Raw genomic sequence first — 5,429 nt, forward strand, 5'->3', positions numbered from 1 at the left:
TATAGAATCGCCATCCCTTTATTAGGACTATTAGTATCGCTTTCAAACCTCCTGGTAACGTGAAACCAGCTGTAAAGGTCACTGTCATTAATAGAGCTGCCACAACTAAATGTATTTCAGCTGCCTTCATAATATTTTCGACCCTTCTTTCCTCTCTCCTAGCTTTGTCTTCTTGATCATTACCGTCTGACTCCGCCTCTGGTATCGGCACCATCTTCCTTCTTGTCACAGACATCATGGGCAGGAGTATACTTGCAACTGTATTTGCAACATTTACGACCACCGCTATCGTCTCCGCCATTCTTTTTTGTTTTGGGCTATTATCCAAAATTATATGATACTTGGTATGTCTTTTGCTTTCTCTCTTGATGAAACGTTATACAGGAAAACAATTTCAGACTCATCCAAGATGGAGTCCAGAAAACAGCCTCTGACAGAAATGCAAGGTAAGACTGTGTATAACACACCTTTGTGGTGAGGCCCTTCCCTCAACCTTGCGCATAGCGGGAGCTTTAGTGCACCGACTGCCCTTTTTTTTATCTAGTAGCATCCAAAGGTGAGGCCCAGTGGTCAACGAAGTTGGTATTTCTTCCTATCTATTCTAGCCTTGATGGATAGAGATACCTGGTATTTGATATTTGTTGCTAGTCAAGTTCATTGGATACTTTAATATCAACAACAATGTCAGTTATCGCCACACCATATATATAAAATTGACCAGTCTGGTATCTTCAGATATTCCAATACAAAGACTTCATAAGAGATATAACACACTAGAAGTTCATTAAGAGAAAGGCAAAGTTTAGTTAACAAATACCTTTCTTCCAATCAAGGAAAATAACAAATCCCTTTCTTTTGGTCAAAGGCAAATAGTGATACTTAGAAATCTACTTTGGAGATTCATCCTTTTTTCTATATAATGGTTTTGCATGAAGGGTAAAGGAACTCGGCCATAACTCCATGAAACTCGTGCGAAAAAACAACCTCTTTCATATTCGAATTTGTAGTCGGACAAAAATTAAGAGCATCAAACTCCTTTTGCCCAGGGTTACTTGCATCTATCCTACCCAAAAGGGAGGGACAGTTGTTGACACCTAATTTTTGTCTTCCACAACTACGTTAAATCTCAAGTTTCTTCAATTTTCAAATAAAATCACAACAATTATTTTTTCCAAATAAATGCATTTTTAAATATGTATATGGGCTAAATTTGTTATTTAAGTGATAATTATATATTTTCGTATTTACATATACGAAATTGTATAAATGATGTCATTTAAATGAACACTCATTAATATCGAATTTTAATTAAGAATAATCTTTGAAAATAAATGTAATGATCAAAATCTTGATTTAAATATAATTTATTATCAAAAATAATTTATTTGAATAAATATGTGCTTGATTTTATGTATCAAGAAGTTCAGGGTTAAAGGAGATATTAAATTCATTTCAAATTTTGACTTAGTTTAGTCAATCTATTAGAGATGGTCATAATTAAAATCAAATTGGCCACAATTGCGATGCAATTGGTCAATTAATTTTCAACTTGGCCAAAACTTAAATGAATTTGTCAAATTCTCAAATTATATAATTCATCCAATTTTTAACCCAACTTCAGCAGCCCATTTCTTTTTCTTTCAAATGTTGCTAACCCATATCAACCCAATTGCTCAACCAGACCCAAAATAATAAAATGACCCGGTCCACCATTAACAAATCCCCTTTATCCTCTAATCAGCAAGAACAATTCTCCCTCAAACAACACGACAGAAAAAATTGGACAAAACCTTTCCAAATCGCGAATAAAACAGCAACAGCTTTCAGCGAACTCGACAACAACCCGGAAACCATGAAACCGATCCGACCCGATACTTCTCCTTGCGTCTCACGCGACTTCGTACGAAAAGCTCCGAGAATCTTCTAGAATGAGTCCAGGTGTCTCCCCCAACGGATCAATTCCGCAAATCTCGGTAACAATGATACAATTTAGTACATATTTGGTAGATTTCTATTGGTTCTCGAGGGAATTCGTTTTGCCTAAATCTCATTGGTCCACCATTTCAAAAAAAAAAATTGGTACCAATGGGGGATTGAAATCCAAGCTGTAGAAGGTTTCCAGTGGGAATTTCAAGATTTCTCTTTTTTTTTTTTTCAAATCCCAAAAAGACCCCTAATTGGTCTTCTATATGAAGAGGGTCATTGCACCGGAGGATTTTGGGGGGGGGGGGCGGAAAGGAGGGTTTGAAAAATTGGGATTTTTCTTTTCTGTTTGGGGGGTTCGAAAGTCTTGTTCGGGAAAATTTCTGAGGCTCTTGGGTTCGAAAATTGGGTTTTGGTCGATTTTGGTTCAAAATAAAAAGATTTTCTAGGTGGAATTTAGGTTGAAAAATTCTGGAAAGAAATAAAGGAGAAGAAAACTTTTTTAGAGCATCATCTTCTTTAGTAAGGTTATCTCGCTTCTGCTTCTTTGAAAGCTGACTATTTAATCGGAAGCCTAGAGGGTTCGTTGATTGATTTTTGGTGTGAGGTGACGAAGACGTCATTTTCTGGTGGCTGCGCATCTCGACCTTAGCTCGTCGTCCCATTTTCTGCTTTTAAATAGGTAAACACACTTTGTTTTCCTCCTGATTTGGTCGTTTCTTGCCTCGTCTCTTTTTCCTTCGCAGTTGCTATAGTCTTCGTCGTAACTTTGTTTTGCTAGGGGTAGCTGCTGTATCCTTCGCCAAATATTATTATCTATTGGGAATTGCTTGTTGTTAGGGGCTTTGATGAGCCGTAGGATTCTGTGATGAACATGTTGGTGCTTTTCGGATAATCGTAATCTTGTTGCTGAATGTTCTTCGTTATATCTCAGCTGTTTGTTTTCTTTTAGGCTTAGGTGATCTCCTTTCAGTTGCTACTTGACTTAATCTTGTTACCATTCTACGAATCCCTACTTGAACCTCTTTCATTGATTAAAAGCATGTGTTTTTATTCGATTGTATCAAGTCTTCTTTTCCCTGTTTTGATATGAATAATGCGTTACATTGCAATTTTTATGTCCATGAGCTTTCTTTGGAAGAAGTAGTTAAAATACTATAATATTATGGATCTTTAGGAATGTTAACGTAGAGAAAAGCTTAGGGTGATTTAGAATCAATTTTGTTTGGCATGAGTGCATTGTCTGCTTGAATATCTTGATTCTAAGGTTCTATAAGATTTTTTCCTTAGTGAAAAATGATAGCAAGCTTCAAACAAGTGCATGCTAAGTCCAAAATTGGCAGAGTGTTTTGCAACCCATCATAATTTCCTTTTATTTATTTGTTGTTTGTCCGGAAAAAATCTTTCTTTATCACTGAATCTGCAATTTTCTTCTATCCTTGTTTGAACTACTATCTGAATGTCTTGCTTTAGATATTTCCTGATGGAATTTTTCTCCGAACTTCCCTGTCTTGATTTATTGGTATTTGTTTAATCATTGATATTTGTTTAAAAGATAAGGGGGTAATTTTCTCACATTTCTGTAGATTCTCTATACTTATTTTTTCCGCATCAGGTCTAGCATGAATGATAACCTTTTTCTTGCATTTCGTTCAAACGTCAAATGTTGGTCTTTTTGTGCATTTTATTAATACCAATGTTTAATTTAAGTTTTCAGTGTTGCTTGCTTTTATGATTAGTGATAGTCCCTTCAATTTATCCTGGTCTTTATACACATTTGAGCATACTTTAATTTCTTTATTTTTCCTTTTGGAATATGGGTACACTTGAGTCCCACACGGGACTCTCTTCCCTTCTCATATCCATCATGAGCCAATGGAGCCTACCTTTCGAGTCAAATCCCGAAAGCAAGTCCAAATCGATTACATGCCATACGGACGCAAGGAGTTGAAAGAAGCAAAAATGGGTTGAAATCCCTTATTCGAAGTGACGAAGAGACTCAAGAGTCTCACTTTCCTTTCTTGTCAATTTTATTTACATATTTATTGTCGTCTTTTATTTACTTATCCATTTATTTCTTTATTCATTCATTTGGGCCTCGAAGCCAAACTTGTAAAACTAATACAGGTGGAGCAAGATTCGAGCCAAAGGTTTGAAAACTAGATTAGGACAGGTGAAATGGGTCGAAGGCCCAACTAGACTAGGACAGGTTTTGTTGGTTTGGGCCAATGGCGTAAATCCCTTACTTCCTCCCCTCCCCCCTGTTCCTTATGTTTGTTTTTCCTCATGTATTTTGCGAATTTAGTTAAATCCTTAGTTAAGCTTAGTTAAGTCGCTAAAAAACTAGTTTTGCATAAATACCAAAATATATCCAAAATCACTCTCTTTCCAAAAAATCAATCATTTTCGACAAAATTAATCTTTTCGAAGTTAATCAAAGACGATTTTCAAATAGTTCGGATAATTGGAAGTTAGCTGATGTTTTAGGTGTAACACCTTTCTGAAACGTTAATAAGAATAGCTTACTTAGAATCTTCAACACTTAAACGATTTTTCTGTTTTGAATTGTCTAAGTACATTACAAAGGTTTCTTAATTCCTTTTTAAAATTAAGTGGCGATTCTCAAAATGTCAAAAAATTCTCCGCAAAATGGCATTTAAATTTGCGATGCTTCTCAACTATGCTTTCAGCTATGAATACCAAATTTCAACTCCTCAATCTTATAATTCTCCCGCTAGATACATAACTACAAAAGCTCGAGTCTAACTTTACAGAACCTCCATGATGATGCCTAATCTAGAGTAAAAAGGGGTTAATTGATTCCAAACTAATGATTTGTACATAAATATACATTTTAAAAATAAATACAAATTAAATTTGAATCAAAATTACTCTTAAAAGCAATTATGGTAGTACTTTTATTTCGTTCATGTTGGTTTTTGGCTTTGAAATTAGAGAAATAACAGAGAAAGAGTTGGAGAGTAGAAAATACTGTAATTGTATTATTAAATGAAATTATTTTATTAATAACTCAAAATATATATTTATAACTAAATTTTTAACTACACTTCAATTTAAATTGGAATAACTAATTTCTATTCAAATAACAAAGGGAAAATTAATTCCTAAGTCTAAGCCACATAGGATTTTAATAATTTAAAACTACTAAAATTATCTATTCCAATTTTATTTCTGAGACATATTTTCAACCGTTCAAAGAAAGTAACACTTAAATTTGATTAAAAAAAAAATTCAGGACAAAAACTCCTGACAATTGATGGCCCTATAACATGATTGATTAATTGACACTAGCTTGGGATTTGTTTAGACATAGTGTTAAGTTCATTAAATTTGTGGGGACATCATCAAATATGAAGATGGCAAAAAGATGCAGTTGTTGATAGCTGGAAAATGCAACATCAAACACATTGCTAGCTGCATCTTTAGAACATAAGTTTATCCTCTGCTCAGGTTCTTTCTCTTGGAATGTTAATTTCAAGAAAGCG

This window comes from Capsicum annuum, chromosome 5 (genome assembly GCF_002878395.1).
Source record: "Capsicum annuum cultivar UCD-10X-F1 chromosome 5, UCD10Xv1.1, whole genome shotgun sequence".
In the NCBI taxonomy this organism is placed as follows: domain Eukaryota; kingdom Viridiplantae; phylum Streptophyta; class Magnoliopsida; order Solanales; family Solanaceae; genus Capsicum; species Capsicum annuum.